The 18,611-nt window shown below is 44.5% G+C and overlaps 1 protein-coding gene across 2 annotated transcripts in view; it reads right to left on the bottom strand.

Annotated features, from left to right (window-relative positions):
* Positions 1 to 18,611, bottom strand: part of QRSL1 (glutaminyl-tRNA amidotransferase subunit QRSL1) — a 679,774-nt gene that overhangs the window by 386,694 nt on the left and 274,469 nt on the right. The window lies entirely within an intron of this gene.

Raw genomic sequence — 18,611 nt, 5'->3', positions numbered from 1 at the left:
AGTACCTCACTAGCCCTCTTTAAGACTGGATGGGAAACAGAAAATATACCCCTGGGGATCCCACCTGTGTCCCTGCTGGACAGGAAAAACAGGTGCTGACTTTGTGGGAACATGGGTGAAATTCTTGGCTAGGCTTATAAGGAATGCCAGGCCAATAGCCTAGTATTGTACAATGAACCTTGAGAATCTCATTCAAGGCTGAAAAAAGTGTTTTGCCTTAAATATGAAAGATTACAGCTACAATGCAGTTCAGTGGCACTGCAAAAGAAAAAATGTAAGACTGCTCACCAAATTAGATGTAGACTCATGACTCCTGCAGTCATCTATAATTCTGCCACATATCTGCAACATACTCAATTGCTCAGATTAAAACAAATCTTGCCAAGAAGGAAATTGCACACAATGTCTGTGAAATACCTTTCCCAAGGGAACAGCAAAATATCACCTTCACAGTTCATGAGAAAGGATCCCACAAATGGCACACTGAAAATGTGGATATTAGGAAATGACTTCTGGTTTGGCTGCTCACTAGACAGCACACAGGAGATTTACCCTGTGCGGGAATGATAAAAGTAATTAAAGTAATTAAAAAATGTATTTCTCATTTATTTAGATTTAAAATAATATGCAAGTGTTCTGTAAGGAAAACAGATGAATGCTGCCAAAGTGAACAGAGAGAAAAAGAGCAGAAAACTGAAAGATCTGAAGTACACACAAGATATTCAGTAAGGATGCAACCATAAAGCAGCATAAGCACAGAGCCTGTCTTTGTGCTGAGCTGGAGCTGAAGACGGACCAAATGGGTTGAGGCGCCTAGGCAGCGAGATATTTCCCTTTGGTACAAATGGCCTGAGGACACATGGCTGAAGTGACATTCAGCTGCAGAGACATGTGGCTATTTGCAAATTCACTGAGCAAAAAGAAGCACACACTGCCATGCTCACAGCTTTAATAACCAAATGCAGGGAGGCAGAAGTAATAATGAGCATTATGCTCCATGTACAGTACATACTTGTGTAACTACAACATGTAGAAGTGTGCTACAGCATGGAGGAAATCCTGCAGGCTACTGTAGTCACATTTATGCTCCAGTATGTGTTTTAGGTAATGTTCCCCAGACTGTGAAGGGGGAGTGGTCTACATACACAGATTATAAAGGCACTATCCACATTGTGCACTGCATTTTTTCTGCCACTGACATGCCCTCTGGCCAGCCTACTGCTAATGCGTGCCATATTGCCTACCGTCTCATGTTACCTTGGGGACCATGGGCATTGTTTTCCCCTGTCCATTTGGTTATTGAAGTTGTGGGCATGGCACCAAATTCTTCTGTTTGTCCACAGGGAATTTGCAAACAGACATATTTCTCTGCAGCTGAATGTCACTTCAGCCATGTGTCCTCAGTCAAATGTACCACAGGGAAATGTCTCACTGCCTAGGCACCTGAACCCGTTATTTTAGCTACTCATGTTATGAAAATAAGTACTACTTGTTCCATGTGCGCATCTGCATGCTTATACAGAGCTTACACACACACACACACACACACACACACACACACACACACACACACACACACACACACACACACACACACACACACAGAGAAATAGAGAAATTAAACAAATCATAAAGTATATTATCTGGTTGTGTAGAATTTAAGGGAAGTTACAGCCTTCAGTTGATCAGCAAGTTTCAGACTTGAGACCCTAGCACTATAGAATAAGGAACACCGACAAAGTACAGTTGTGTACACTTACCATAAATGTAGATGTTCGAGTGTACTCACTGTTGCAGTCATTACACTTGGGTTATCCTGCTGGCAGGCTACCCTCAGTCGGCCTGAATTCCAAAGTCTAGGTCCGGCGTCGGCTGCTGTCACCTCTTCCCTGACGTCAGTGTGCCAGGGGTATAAAAGATGCAGCCGACGCCATTTTCTTCAGTTTTTCTTGCCCCAGATGTTAGGTGCCCTCAAATAGGAACGCTAAAAATATGCCAATAAAACATGCACGCACCAAAATATATTATACCTTCATCTACAAGCAAATACACCACATAGGTTGTATAGATTAGAGAAGTGCAGCTAAGTTCCAGCAAAAAGAGATGGGGGATGGTGGGTGGGTAACCTGGACTGTAACAGTGAATACACTCGAACGTCTACATTTATGGTAAGTGTACACAACTGTACTATGTTATTCGTGTTTCACTGTTGCAGTCATTACACTTGGGTTGAATCCCAAAGCTATGGTTGGGAGGCTGGAGCTAAATAGCATTAGGAGCGGCTACGAGGCCCTGCAGAACTGCAGTGGCAAAGCCTGCCCTGGATTTAGAGTAGAATAGTAAATGATAGTGCTTTGTAAAGGTTTGCACTGAACTCCAGGTAGCAGCCTCTAAAATGTCTTTGGCTGGTACTCCCCTGAGGAAGGCTGCTGAAGTGGCTGCTGCTCTGGTTGAATGTGGCATAATGCCCTTAGGCACTGGCTTGTCATGTTGTGAACAGCAGAAATGAATGCAGTGGCCTATCCACTTTGAAATAGTCTGCTTTGAGATAGCCTTTCCTTGTGATCCTGCAACATATGCCACTAGTACTTGCTCAGTCTTTCTGAAAGTTTTGGTTCTGTTCAAGTAGAAGCGTAGCGGTCTGTGTATGTCCAAAGAATGCAGAATTCTCTCCTCCTTATTCTGTGGGTTTGGATAAAAAGTAGGCAGATGAATAGTTTGGTTAAGAGCCACACTGAACACTACCTTAGGCATAAATGTTGCGTTTGTCCTCAGAGAAACCCTGTCTGGATAAAAAATGATAAAAGGTTCCACAGCCATGAGTGCCTGCAGCTCTGAGACTCATCTTGCAGAGGTTATTGTTAGGAGCAGAGCTGTTTTCCAAAGTAAAAACTTTATTTCAGCTGTAGCGGCTGGCTCAAAAGGGGGCAGAGTGAGTATTTCCAAAACATAATTGAGGTCCCATGCAGGTATTGGTGATCTCCTTGGAGGCCTTAAGTTTTTGGCCCCTCTGAGGTATTGCCTTAACAAAGGATGAGAAAAGATTGGTGGCTTTGTATTGTAATGAGCCAAAATGGCAGAGGCATGAATTTTAATTGATGAAAAGGATAGACCTTTGTCCAGAATCTCAGTTAATTATTGCAAAATCTGAGGAATATTTGGTACTGCTGTGTCAATTCCTTGTGCCTGGTTCCAGGCACAGAATCTCTTCCATTTTCCAGCATAAGATTTTCTAGTACTAGGCCTCCTGGCCTCCAAAATGACATCCATCACCACTTTAGTGAGAGGTGTGTTTTGTATGACTACATTATCCGCCATGCTGCCAGATTTAAGGTCTTGAGTTGGCTGTGCAGGATCTGACTGTTTTGTTGGGACAGTAGGTGAGGTATTTGAGGTAAAGGCCAGGCTGGGCATTTAGACAAGTTCCTTAGGACTGGATACCAGTACTAGCGGGGCCAGTCTGGGGCAATCAGTATCATTTTTGGCTTCTCTTGTCTGACCTTTAGGAGTACCTTGGGGAGGAGCGGCAGTGGAGGAAAGGCACATACTGTTAAGTTTTTCCAGCTGAAAGATAGGGAATCCACTTTCCATGCTTGTCTGTGATAAATCCTTGTGCAGAATCTCTTTAGTTGGCAGTTGTGAGGAGAGGCAAATAGGTCCATGTCAGAGCATCCCCATTTCCTTGTTATCATGTTGAAGACTTGTGGATCCAATTTCCACTCGTGGGGATCCATGAGGTTTCTGCTTAGTTCGTCTGCCAGAGTATTTATCTTTCCTGGCAGGAATTGTGCCTGCAGATGTACTTGGTAAGTCAGTGCTGTGTCCCACAAAGTCATGGCTAGTCTGCAGATGGGGTAAGAATGAGTGCCTCCCTGCTTGTTTATGTACCACATGACCGTGGTATAATCTGTCTTTATCAATAGTTGTCCCAGATGAAGTAGGTCCTTGAGGGCTATCAGGGCATTCTTTGTCTGCAGAATGCAATTACTGGTGTCAGGCACTTTGTGAAGACCCTGGGCGCAGTAGATAAGCCAAATGGCAGTGCTCCAACAGTCTTGAATAAAGTCCTTGTCCCTGCTCTTGTTCTGGTACTTGTTGAATGGCACTCATGTCCATGAGGGATGAGACTTGTTTTTGTGCCTCTGCCCATTGTTTTTTTGGTAGGTTGCAGGGTATGAAAGTGAAACTTGTAGCCCTGTGACACTATGTCTAAGACCCATTTGTCCTGGGTTATTACGTACCAATTCTGAGAAAAAAAGTGCTAGTTTTCCCCCTAAAGGTGCTGCCAGAAGATAAGTGCTTGGCGCAGGCAGGGAGAAGTCATTGGGACGCTTTCCTGTAGGGCTGTGATTTGTCTTCTCCACTTTTGGAGGTAGAAGCACCCCATTGTTTAGGCCTGTATGAACCTTGGGGCTGGGATCTGCCTCTTGGGCATCTGTATCTGCCCCTTTGTGGTCTGTCTGACACTGGAAAGGACCAATTCTTTGTAGGCCACTGTCTGCTAAATCTTGGAGGCTGTACCTGTAAGAAATCCTTGACTGTTTGCATAGATTTAGCCTTGTCCTCCATTTTCTTTAACAGCTCTTCTGCTTTAACACCAAACAAAGTATCATGCTGTAATGGAGCATCTAATAATTTTGCTTTAACATGATCTGGTAAATTTTGCTCCTTTAACCATGCATGCCTCCTAAATGACAGAACCCGTGACAGTGGCCCTGCAGGCCTCCAAAGAATCAAAACCAAATTGCAAAAGTATTCTTTCCAACTTGCTCAGCTGCATGCAATAAATTCTGCATTTCTTTGTTTTCTGCACCTTCAGAATTTATCAACATTTTCTGTTTAAGCAGTGACATAATATAGTGCTGATATCTGAGCATATGAAACTGACAATTTAAAGCCCTTATAGCCAAGGTAGCAGAGCTGTAAATCTTCTTTCCCCATCTGTCTAATGCCCTAGAATCCCTGTCGGAGGGGATAGGGTTTTTTGCAGTGGATGCCTTGACCCCTTTGGGACCCTGTGAAATAGTTTCTGGGTCAGCAACAGGGTTCTTGAAAAGGAATTTATGAGAGTCAGGCACCCTGTAGTACCTGTCCGGCTTAACAGGAGCTGGAGGTAAGGAGTCAGGCATCAGATTGGACTCTGAAAATACATCATCTACAATGTCTAACACAGGCGGAATAGCTAGGGGTCTGTGTTGTGGGAGTAAAAGGAAGTCCCTGAGCCTTTTCTTGTATTCAGAATAATCTTGGCTCTCCCAGTGGAAATGTTCCCTCATGGTACGCAAGGTTTCCCCAAAACAGTAATCCTCAGGAGGAGAGGCTGAAGGGATAGATTCTTCAGCATCAGAATCCTCATAGGGAGGAAGAGAGTATTCCTGATCAGAAGAGAAATCTGAAGAAATGGAAATCTGATCTGAAGATTCATATTCTGTCTCTTGCCTAGGCCTCTTATCAGGAGGGGATGGGAACCCCTGATCAAAGTAATTAAGTCTTCGGCCATTTTGAGCATTTGTTTTTTGGGCATGGAGGCCTGACCATGAGGCTGTTGTACTTGTTTCTTTGTCTTTAAAGATGCTTTAGACTTTCCTTTGTAGCTGGAGTCACTTTAATGTACAACTGAGTAGGTCTGAAAAAGTACAGTTTTGTACCTACCATAAATGTAGATTTTCGAAGATCCACATTGCTGCAGTCCTTACACTTGGGTAGTCCGCTGTCCTCGGTCGGCCCGAATATCAAAGTATTAGGCTGACGTCGGTCAAGGCGCTTAAGACTGACATCAGGACGTCAGGGTACAAATGCACATGACCGACGTCATATCCTCAGTCTTTTCTTGCCCCAGATGTCAGAAGACCCTAAAAAGAAAGGTCAAAACCAAAAGACAGCAAAACCAACCAACCACCCTTGCACTAATTATATGTACAATATATACAATATACACAATATTTACAACCCAACCCACACAACCACCTCTAACTACAGAGGGGAAGGAGGGAGGGTAAATTGGACTGCAGCAATGTGGATCTTCGAACATCTACATTTATGGTAGGTACAAAACTGTACTATGTTCTTCATCTCACATTGCTGCAGTCCTTACACTTGGGTAGAATCCCAAAGCAGAGGTAAGGGAGGATGGCAAAACTATAAAGCAGTAGGAGCTGCCAAAATGCCCTGTAAAATTGCAGTGGCAAAACCAGCCCTAGATTTAGAGTAAAGTGGAAGGTGATAATGCTTAGAGAAAGTATGTACTGAACTCCAAGTAGCTGCCTCCAAAATATCTTTAGTTGCCACCCCCCTCAAAAAAGCTGTAGAATTGGCAGTAGCCCTAGTGGAATGAGGCCTAATCCCAGCTGGAATCTCCTTACCATGATGGGAATAACAGAAAGCAATACAAAACCCAATCCACTTAGAAATAGTTTGTTTTGACACAGGCTTGCCCTGAGAACCCAAAGCAAAAGAAACAAATAACTGCTGAGACTGCCTGAACCCTTTAGTTCTGCTCAAATAATATCGCAACTGCCTGTGTACATCCAAAGTGTGCAAAATCTTTTCCCCTTTATTTTGGGGGTTTGCATAAAAAGTAGGCAAATGAATAGTTTGGTTTAAAGCCACACTAGAAACCACTTTAGGCATAAAGGAAGGATTAGTACGCAAAGATACCCTATCCTTATGGAAAATTAAGAAAGGCTCAACCGCCATAAGGGCCTGTAATTCAGAAACCCTTCTTGCAGAGGTAATGGCCAACAAAAAAGCAGTCTTCCATGATAAATATTTCAACTCGGCAGTAGCTGCAGGCTCAAAAGGTTGTAGAGTAAGTTTCTCCAACACAAAATTGAGATCCCAAGCAGGAGTAGGAGCTCGTGGGGGTCTTATATTCTTTGCCCCTCTAAGGAATTGCTTAAACAAAGGATGAGAAAACAATGGTGGGTCACAGTCATAGTGAGCAGAAATTGCTGCAGCATGAACCTTAATAGAAGAGAAGGACAAACCTTTGTCCAGTAACTCAGTAAGATATTGAAGAGCCACACTTAAATTAGGCTCAGAAACATCAAATTCCTTTGCTGTACTCCAAAATAAAAATCTCTTCCATTTATCTGCGTACACTTTCCTTGTACTAGGCCTTCTGGCCTCCAAAATAACATTCAAAACTTGCTGTGGAAGCTGAGACCCTCCAGGGTTCAAAACAGAATATGCCAGGCTGTTAGGTGAAGAGAGTGAAGTTTGACATTGAGTAAATGACTGTTCTCCTGAGACAGCAGGTGTGGAATCGAAGGCAAAGGCCATGGAGGCTCCGCACCAGACTTCTCAGTAATGGGTACCAGTGCTGTCGAGGCCAATCTGGAGCTATTAAAATCATCTTTGGCTTGTCCTGTCTGACCTTTAGGAGTACCTTTGGGAGGAGAGGCAGAGGTGGAAAGGCATACACATGAAGATTGCTCCAATTGAAAGAAAGAGCATCCACTTTCCAGGCTGTGGGATGAAACCTTTTGTGCAAAACTTTGGCAGCTGGTAGTTTAGTGGAGAAGCGAACAGATCTATGTCTGGAGTTCCCCATGACACTGTCAATTTCTGAAATACATGAGGATCCAATTTCCACTCGTGGGGATCCATAATTGTCTGCTCAACACATCTGCTAAGGAGTTCTGTGCTCGGCAGAAACCTTGCCTGAAGATTTAGCTGTAAACTGAGAGCAGTCTCCCACAAAATCATTGCTTGCCTGCATAGAGGATAAGAATGTGTTCCCCCTTGCTTGTTGATGTACCACATGACAGTTGTGTTGTCTGTTAGAATCAACACCTGCCCTGGAAGAAGTAAATCCTTGAAAGCTATTAATGCAAATTGGACTGCTAACATCTCCTTCAAGTTGATATGTAGATGTTGTAGTCTGGCAGGCCACGTGTCTTGTATCCACTTTCCATTTAGATGAGCTCCCAAGCTTTGTCTGAGGCATCTGTCGTTAGAATCTGACTCGCCTCTGGCCGGGTCACAGAGAGTCCCTTGTTTAGGTGACATTCCTGAGCCCACCACAAAAATTCCTTTTGAATGCAAGGTATTATATGAATGACAGTGTCCATATCCTGGCAGTGCTGTGTCCATACATTTTTGAGATACCATTGTAGCTTCCTCATATGCAGTTTGGCATTGGGAAGCACCAGAATACAAGATGCCATGAACCCCAAGGCTTGAAGGACTGTCCTTGCAGTCAGCCTGGACTGATGAGATAATTGATGGAAGTAAAGGGAAAGATTCTTTTGTTTGTCTGGGGTCAAAAAGGCCATCTGGGATGCTGTATTCAGTCTCACACCCAGAAAGCACATGTCCTGAGAGGGTACTAGACTGGACTTTATTTCGTTCATAGAATACCCCAGGCATCTTAGCACTGCTATCACATATTGCAAATGATGAAGAAGTTCGTCCCTTCCTTGAGCCAGAATCAGGCAATCGTCCAAATAAGGATAGATCTGTATTCCTTTTAGCCTGAAGAAAGCTATCACTGGAGCCAGAACTTTCGTGAACACTCTGGGCGCGGTAGATAAGCCAAAGGGCAATGCAGAGAACTGATAATGAGAAGTCCCAGCCCGAAAACGCAGATACTTCCTGCAACTTAGCCTGATAGGAACATGAAGGTAAGCCTCCTAGAGATCCAGAGTCACCATCCAGTGATCTTTGCCCAGCAGAGGTAAAAGCTGTTGTAACGTCAACATTTTGAACTTGGGAATGTCCAGATAAGTGTTGAGGATAGATAAATCCAAAATTGGTCTCCACGTGTTCCCCTTCTTTGGTACTAGGAACAGGCGAGAATAAAATCCTAGGCCCACTTCTGGCAGAGGGACCGGCTGTATGGCCCCTATTTGAAGCAGCAGAGAAATTTGTTTGTGAGCCTCTATTCTTTGCTGAGGAGGAACGTCTGGCATGCCTTTGAAAGGAGGCAAGGTATGGAAATAAAACCTGTAACCTTGGTGTATGATATCCAATACCCATCTGTCTTGGGTAATTAAACTCCAATTTTCCTTGAAGAGTGCCAACCTTCCTCCCAAAGGTGCTGCCAGACGAGAAGGCTCTGGCAGCTGAAAAGGTAGGTCATTGGGCCTGTTTACGAAAGGACTGGCCCCTGCCCTCACCCGAAGACTGTGCAGGTGAACTCCCTGTTCTAGGCCTGAAAGAGCCCTGAGCTCTGCCCCTACCACATCTAGATCTACCCCTAGACTGTGAATCATAAGAAGGGTATGTCCACCCCTTAGCAGGCCAATTCCTACTAAACTTCGGAGGCTGAACTTGCAAAAAATCTTTAACAGTCTGCATAGACTTAGCCTTGTCTTCCATTTTCTTTAAGACTGCCTCCACAGGTGAACCAAACAACACATCAGACTGTAAAGGAGCATCTAAAATCCTTGTCTTAACATGGTCAGATAAATTCTGATCCCTCAGCCAGGCGTGCCTGCAAAGAACTGACCCAGTGGCAGCCACCCTAGACGAGGCCTGTACAGCATCAAAACCACATTGTAAAGAATGCTTACCCACCTGTTCAGAAACATGTACCAAATCTTGTAATTCTTTACACTCAATACCTTCCGCCAGAGCATCTACCTTAGACTTCAATTGAGAAAGTAGATAGTTTTGATATTTCAACATGTGAAACTGGCAATTCAAAGCCCTCATAGCTAAGGTGGAAGAAGTATAGACTTTCTTTCCCCATCTATCCAAAGCCCTGGCCTCTTTATCTGGAGGAACCGGATTTTTTACAACAGAGGCCTTGACACCCTTAGGTCCCTGACTAACAGTTTCTGGGTCCGCCCTAGGACTCTTATAAAGATATTTATGAGCTTCAGGCACCCTGTAATACCTATCCGGTTTAACAGGAGCAGGAGGCAAAGAATCAGGATTAAGTGAAGCCTCTGCAAACACATCTTCCACAACATCCAGAACAGGAGGTATAGCCAAAGGCCTATGTTGGGGTAAAAGCAAAAATTCCTAAGCCTTTTCCTGGAATCAGAGAAGTCCTGACCTTCCCACTTAAAATGTTCCCTCATGGAATGAAGAGTCTCTGAAAAGAAAAATCCTCTGGAGGAGAAGCAGAAGGAGTAGAATCATCCACATCAGAATCAGAATAAGGAGAATACTCCTGCAAGTCTTCAGCCGAAGACTCTGAAACATCCGAAGCCTGCTCAAAACTCCCCAACTCTGGTTCCACCCTAGGCCTCTTATCAGGAGGGGCAAAGAACCTCTAATCAAAGTAATTAAATCTTCTGCCATTTTAAGCATGTGCTTCTTGGGCACAGATCCTGATGAACTAGGAGTGACACCAACAGAAGCTAAACCTGGCCTGCCTCTGGGAGAAGCCTTGGAAACAGAAGGAGAGGGCCTAACCACCCTAGGAAGGGAGGGGAGTACAGTAACCTGAGAAGACCCCTCAGCCTGACCTGCCTCCTGAGAGGCCACATCCTGCAATAACAAAGTCTCCCCCTGGGACTCCAGAGAAACCTCCTGCGGAACCACCGGTTCCACTGACACCTCTAAAGAACCGGCGTCCAGTACGGACGACTCTTCTTGCCTGGGTTTAGCTGCTTTGTCTTTGCGCTTCTTCGAAGAAGGCGCCGGAGCATCCGGCGGCATATTATAATTGCACTGCTTCGAAGACCAACCTGGCACAATCTAACCTTCGCAATAGTGCGCTTATTGAACCTAGCACAAAGCGACACCCAACAACGTCGTGCTCAGGCCCCAAACAAGGAATACACAAAGTATGATAATCTCTATGCGGTATCTGTTTCCCACAAGAAATACAGTTATTCACTGAATACAGTTATTCACTTTTTCTGACATCCGGTAAACCACTGAGGCAAGAAAAAACTAAAATATTCCCCAACGGGGTACTTAGCCAACTTTGACTCGGTCTGAAACTCCGAATTCGAAAAATTTCAGAACGCCGAACGGCACTTGCAATGCTGCTTCTGCATCGGACCATGCGGCAAAAAAGACTGAGGATATGACGTCGGTCATGCGCATTTGTACCCTGACGTCCTGATGTCAGTCTTAAGCGCCTTGACCGACGTCAGCCTAATACTTTGATATTCGGGCCGACCGAGGACAGCGGACTACCCAAGTGTAAGGACTGCAGCAATGTGAGATGAAGAACATCACCCTCAGAAGCTGATGTCTGCTAAGCGGCTCTGGACCCATCTGAGGGAATAGTTTCCGAAGGTCCAATACCTTGAGCTTCCAGTGGCCTAGGCGACTCCACGTGGGAGTCTATAGCGGTCTGCGGGTCCAAAGTAGCGGACGTCAGGAGCTGCGAAAGCTCCTCATTGAGAGCCGGCGACTGGCTTAGAAGAAGCCTCGTCGTCGGTTTTAGACCTCAGATGCCTGTATTTTTCTTTTTCTTTGCATTTCTTGGGAATTGCGGTAGTCGGTTGGCTATCCGACGGCATTGTGTAATTAAATCTTCTGCCAAAATAGTGAAATGCAAAATCGTACTGGCGCTTTATAGTGCGCTGGTTAAATCTAGCACAAAACTGACAACAAGCAACATCGTGGTCAGGGCCTAGGCAAGGAATACAGTAACAATGAAAATCCTTATGAGGAATTTGCTTCCCACAAGAAATACAATTATTAATTTTTCCTGACATTGGTCTGGAGCAGAAAATAGTTTTCCCCAATCGGGTACTTAGCTTTTAATGAAGACTTTAGATCTGAAATTCGAAGATGAAAATCTCAGGAGTTGACCGACCGGCACTTGCGAACTGCTTCTGCTTCGGGCATCGCGCAGCAAGAAAGACTGAAGAAAATGGTGTCAGCTGCATCTTTTATACCCCTGGCACACTGACGTCAGGGAAGAGGCGACAGCAACCGACACCAGACCTAGATTTTGGAATTCAGGCCGACTAAGGGTAGCCTGCCAGCAGGATAACCCAAGTGTAATGACTGCAACAGTGAAACATGAAGAACATCAGCTGTTACGAATAAAAGGAAAATGCCAGTAAACCTTTTCCTACCACCAACGAATATAATTTTGTCCAGGTTCCGTCACCTGAGCAACAATAAGCCATCTTAACTGATTGTTATAAACAAGGCTGTTCTCTGCAAACTTTCAGATGGCCCTTTTCCCTGCAGCCACAGTAAACTAGATATGCAATATATTCAAATTATATATTTTGATTTATTATAAAGCTTGCATTTAAAGTATTGTGCGATTCTAAAGCGAGCACATGAAGAATTCAAAAGGTAAGAGTCTCATCTAAAAGAACAAGCAGCCCTGTAAACTACAGAAAGGCAAAATAAGAAAGCCAGCCACACAAAAATAAAACTGAGAATAAAGAGATCTGCAATACAAATACAGTATGCCAAAAGGAAGTTATAAAGCATTTGTTAACATCCAAATAAGGAACAACATAAAGCAGAATTATCGGGTTATGCACCGATAAAAATGAACAAGATAACTATGATTTTTTTTTTCTCTGAAAGCCACATCATCTTTCTCATTTACAAACTGAGAACACAAAAATGCAAATTATTTTATATTTGGGCATAATCTCTCATTTCAGCTAGGGTGCTGGTTTAAAATCAGGGACTGTGGAATTAAAGAAGCTCTCATTCCAGGGTGCATATTACTATGTCAAAGAAAGTACAGTTGTGTACACTTACCATAAATGTAGATGTTTGAGTGTATTCACTGTTGCAGTCATTACATTTGGGTTATCTGCTTGCAGGTAGCCCTCAGTCGATCTGATTAACAAAGTTTTGGGTCCTGCGTCAGTTGCTGTCCCTTCTTCCGTGATGTCAGGTCGTCAGGGGTATAAAACATGCAGCCGACGCCTTTACATCAGTTTTTCTTGCCCCAGATGTCAGGTGCCCCATTAATGGGAAGCAATTAACTATAGAAATACAATGATATACCTCCAACAAAAAAGCAAATACACTAAAAAGCTTTTAAGCCTAGTAAAGAAAAGTAGAGGCATAGCCAAAAGAAGTTAGGGGGCTGGAGGGAGGGTAACCAGGACTGCAACAGTGAATACACTCGCACATCTACATTTATGCTAAGTGTACACAACTGTACTATGTTTGTGTTTCACTGTTGCAGTCATTACATTTGGGTAGATTCCCAAAGCTATGGTTGGGAGGAGGAAATTAGATAGCATTAGAACCAGCTATAAGGTCCTGCAAGATTGCAGTGGCAAAGCCAGCTCTGGATTTAGAGAAAACTGGAAAATGATAATACTTGGTGAAAGTATGTACAGAACTCCAGGTAGCAGCTTCTAGGATGTCCCTGGTAGAGACTCCTCTGAGAAAGGCTGTAGAGGTAGATGCAGCCCTGGTGGAGAGAGGTCTGATCCCCTGTGGGACAGGTTTTCCATGGTGCTTATAGCAGAAATTAATGCAATGGCCTATCCATTTAGAAATGGTTTGCTTTGAAATAGCCTTCCCCTATGCCCCTGCAGCAAATGCCACCAGCAGTTGTTCAGATTTCCTTTGAGGTTTAGTGCTGTCCAAGTAGAATCTGAGTTGTCTGTGCACATCTAAAGAATGCAGTATTCGTTCCCCTTTGTTCTGTGGATTGGGAAAGAAGGTTGGCAAATGAATGGACTGATTAAGAGCCACACTGGATACTACCTTGGGCATGAAGGATGGATTGGTTCTGAGGGACACCCTGTCTGCATAGAAGATGATGAAAGGCTCCACTACTATAAGGGCCTGTAATTCAGATACCCTTCTAGCTGAAGTGATTGCTACAAGGAAAGCTGTGTTCCAAGAAAGAAATTTTAAGTCTGCAGTAGCAGCTGGCTTGAAAGGAGGTAGAGTGAGTTTCTCCAAAACAAAGTTAAGGTCCCAGGTTGGGGTTGGAACTCTCCTGGGTGGTCTCAAATTTGTTGTCCCTATGAGGAACTGCTTGAGCAGTGGATGAGAGAAGAGGGGAGGTTCTGTGTTATAATGAGCTGAAATGGCTGAGGCGTGAATTTTGATGGAGGAAAAAGACAGGCCCTTGTGAAGCATCTCAGTTAAGTATTGTAAAATCTGAGGTAAATTGGGCGCTGCTGTGCTCATTCCTTGAGATTGGTTCCAGACACAGAATCTTTTCCATTTTTCAGCATAAGATTTTCTAGTACTAGGCCTTCTTGCCTCTAAAATGATATCCATCACAGGTTTACTAAGGGATGGTACAGGAGAGATTAGGTAATTTAGCCAGGCTGCTAGGTTCAGTGTTAGAAGCTGGGGGTGCAGAATCTGGTTCTCCTGCTGAGACAACAGGGAAGGAGTCTGAGGCAGGTGCCATGGGGATAACCGTGACGCATTGCACAGGAGGGGGTACCAGTGTTGGAGTGGCCAGTCTGGAACAATCAATATCATCCTTGGTTTGTCCAGTTTGATTTTTAGTAGTACTTTGAAGAGCAGAGGTAGAGGGGGGAAGGCATAGGCTGATAGGTTTTTCCAGCTGAAGGACAGAGCACCCACTTTCCAGGCTTGTTTGTGGGGAGTCCTTGTGCAAAATTTGTTCAATTGGTAGTTCTGGGGAGAGGCAAACAGGTCTATATCTGGGCTCCCCCATTTGCTTGTCAACCTGTTGAAAATCCTTGGTTCCAGTTTCCACTCGTGTGGGTCCATGAGGTTTCTGCTTAGTCCGTCTGCCAGTGTGTTTAATTTTCCTGGTAGGAACTGAGCTTGTAGGTGCACTTGGTAACTCAAGGCTGTGTTCCACAATGTCATGGCTAGTCTGCAGAGGGGGTAAGAAAGTGTACCCCCCTGCTTGTTTATGTACCACATAACAGTGGTGTTGTCCGTCTTTACCATTAGTTGTCTTGGAAGAATGTGGTCCTTTAAGGCTGTCAAAGCATTCGGTACAGCTAACATTTCTTTTTGATTGATATGCAGGTGCATTTAACTTGGATTCCATTTGCCCTGAATGCACTTCCTTGCCAGGTGAGCCCCCCATGCATGGTCTGATGCATCTGTTGTTAGGGTTTGGGCGGCAGGGGGTGGTGTGAAAGGTAGTCCCTTGTTTTGGTGACAGGCCTTTGCCCACCAAAGGAACTCTAGGCATAGGCAAGGTATGATAGGAATCATTGCTTCCAGATCCTGACAATGTTGACACCATAGGCTTTTTAGATATCACTGTAGTTTCCTCATGTGCAGTCTTGCATATGGAATTAGAAGAATGCAGGAGGCCATGAACCCCAAGGCTTGCAGTATTTGTCTTGCAGATAGCAGGGTATTTGTGGCCACTTGTTTGAAGTAGGTTGTCAAATGAATTTGTTTCTCTGGCATAAGGTAGACCATCTGGGAAGTTGTATTCAAGCTTGCTCCCAGGAATATAATTTGTTGACAGGGTACCGGGTGTGATTTCTTTTCATTTATGGTTCATAGGTTCATAGGTTTATACTAGGCTATCTGCCCTAAGGCATTTATAAGCCTAGCCCAAAGTTATGTGGCTTACGCCACCCCTTATGTTAGAAATAATGTGCCCATTAGTTTGTTGTGCCTCTGTCCAGCAGTGACACAGAGATGATTCCCGGGGTAAACCTACGATCTCCCATCCACCGGTCAAGATTTCTCTTGAACAGAGCCAGCGAGGTGCTCTGCCTCACATGGACCGGGATTTTATTCCACAGCATGGGGAGTCTCTGAGTGATAAATCTATCCCTCCAGCACGTCCTATTTATATCCGTGCTAAGGTTTAAGTCACTTGCTCTAGTTGTTCTGGTGGATTTGGATTTTTTGAGGTGGAGCATGTCCATTAATTCTGGGTTGGTCATGGCCTTGTATGTCAGGCACAGGTCACCTCTGAGCAGACGGTCTGCAACTGAATAGAGTTGGAGTTTCTTCAGTCTGGCAGTATATGACAGGTTTTGGAGTCCCTTTATCCTTTTGGTGAGGAACTTTTGGGGTCTCTCCAATTGCTGCAGGTGTTGGGTGAGATACATCCCGAATGGGGCATTGTACTCGATCATTAGTCTGATAAGTGAAGAGTACAGGGGAACAATGACCTCACTTGATCTGGATGTGAATCCCTTCATGATCAGATGGGCAATGTAGAAGGTCTTTCGAACCACTTTAGCAATGTGAGTGTCAAACGAGAGGCCACTGTCAACCTGGGTACCCAGGTCCCTGATAACCTCTTCTGTGCTTAGTGGGCTGCCACCTATATGGTAGCTTGGGGTTACCTTGTTTTTCCCGAAGGGTATGACTATACACTTTTTTGCGTTTAACTTCAGGCCATGGCTCTGGCACCAGCTATCAGTTTCCGTGAGACCCCTCTGAAGGATGTCTGTGTCCGATGTACTATCCACCATGGCACCCAGTTTGCAGTCATCCGCAAACTTTGCCAGCCATAGTCCTCCTATGTTTGCCTGTACTTCTGAGAAGTAGATGCCGAACAATAGGGGGCCAAGGACTGAGCCCTGTGGGACACCACTTGTAACCGGCTTGGAGTCTGACATGGCTCCAGCAACTCTAACCCTGTGGGTTCTGTCCTTTAGCCAGTTTGCAACCCATCTTGTGACATATGGGTTTACATTTAAGCTGGTAAGTTTCTCTATGATACCCGAGTGGGGTATTGTGTCGAAAGCTTTTGCAAGGTCAAGGTAGGCTGTATGGACTGCCTTTCCCTCATCAATGGCCTTGGTAACTGTTTCGAAGAAGTCGACCAGGTTCAAAAGGCAAGATCTGCCCTTGACAAAGCCAAACTGGGTTGGGTCCAAGGTCTGCAAGTCCCCTATGTCCTTGTTTATGAGTTCCATTATGATCCTCTCCATAGCTTTGCAGACCAGGCTTGTTAAGCTTATGGGGCGGTAATTACCAGGGTCCGTAGAGGCACTACCTTTGTGGAGTGGGACCACAGTTGCCGTACGCCACTCCTTGGGCACATATCCTGTGGTAAGGCTAAGATTAAACAGCTGCCTTATGTGCAGGTTTAGTTCTTCATTGAGTTCATGTAGCACACAGCCGGGGACACCATCCAGTCCCATTGATGCTGTGTTTTTAGCTTTAGTGAGAGCAGCTTTCACCTGCGCATTTGAGATGTCTGGGAGGCTACACTCTGTTGGGATAGTTATCTCTCCTTTTGGGGGGGAGGGGGTGAAGTTTGCGCTGAACCTGTCTGCCAGTATGTTGGCAATGTCTGTGGGCTCAGTGATTTTTGTATCATTTTGGACTAATTCTGAGCATATCTGGGAGTTTCCACCCAGGTTTCTGACATAGCTGAAGAAGGCCTTATGATTGTCTTTTGAATCTATGGCAATTTTTTTCTCAAAGTTGACCTTTGATGATTTTATGAGGGATCGTAGTTTCTTGCTAGTACTGATCAAAGATGCCTTCCCTTTTTGGGATTTTGCTCTATCATGTAATAGCTTTCTCCTCTTATTGTAAAGTTTGTTTATGGCTGGGGTCCACCAGACTGGACGTTTGCCCTTGGTGGAAAGAGTCTTGGTTTTATTTGGGATTGCCTGATCCATGCAGTCCTGAAGGTGTTCATAGAAGGCATTTGTAAGGGCTTCCGCAGCTTGGGTTGTGGTTTCCATTGGCGCGGGGGCCTTGAAGGATACCACACCTGTCTTGAGTAGTGTGAAGTTTGTTTTAGAGAAGTTCTTCACTGTGGTTTTTTTTGTTTGGGGTGGGGGCGGGATGTGGATTTCTAGTGAGATTAGTTTATGATCTGATCTCACCAAAGAGGGATATACTTCCGGTGTGGAGCATTTTGTCCCCATGTTTGTGATGATGAGATCTAGTATATTTTCTCCTCTTGTGGGGACGGTGACTAGTTGTTCCATGGCATTTGAATTTATGAACTCCAGGAACCTTTGGGCTAGAAAGTTGGGGCTTGAGTAATGTACCCCAGATAAGTTACAACCCTTTGTACAAAAGCCAGATGATTCAAAAGTATGTCCTGACTTTTTAGACAATTGTCCAGATATGGGTATATTTGAATATTTCTTTGCCTGTAAAATGCAATAACTGGAGCTAGGCACTTTGTGAATACCCTGGGCACAGTAGATAAGCCAAAGGGCAGTGCAGAGAACTGATAGTGCGTGTAGCCTGCTTTGAAGCATAGGTATCTTCTGCAAGATTCCCTGATTGGGATGTGCAGGTATGCTTCTTTTAAATCTAGTGTTGCCAACCAGGCATCTTTGCCTAGCATAGGAAGTAACTGGTGAATTCTGGAATCTCCAAAAAGGTGTTTAGAGTGGACAGGTCCAGGATAGGATGCCATGAATTGTCTTTTCTGGGTACCAGGAAAAGTCTCGAGTAGAAACCTTGTCCCTTTTCCTTTTTTGGTACCAGCTGAATAGCCCCCATGCTTAAAGAGACAGTACTTGTTTTTGAGCCTCTGCCCACTGATTTGGGGTTAGGCCCGGCCATCCGTTTGGTGTTGGCAATGTGTGGAAGTGAAATCTGTATCCCTGGGACACTATATTTAAAACCCATTTGTCCTAGGTAATGAGTTCCCAGTTCTTTGCAAGAAGAGCAATCTTTCCCCCCAAAGGGGCAGTCAGTTGATAAGTGCTTGGAAATTTTAAAAGGAAGTCATTGAGACAGTTTACCATAGGGGGAGTTTTATTACTCCCAGATTTGGAAGAGGAAGCCCCCCACTGCTTAGTCCTGTGTGTCTCCTGGGATTAAAACCT

The sequence above is a fragment of the Protopterus annectens genome, chromosome 1.part0, assembly GCF_019279795.1.
Source record: "Protopterus annectens isolate FY-2018-M chromosome 1.part0, PAN1.0, whole genome shotgun sequence".
Lineage (NCBI taxonomy): Eukaryota > Metazoa > Chordata > Ceratodontiformes > Protopteridae > Protopterus > Protopterus annectens.
The sequence above is the reverse complement of the archived record's forward strand: the minus strand, read 5'-3'. Positions and strand labels throughout refer to the sequence as shown.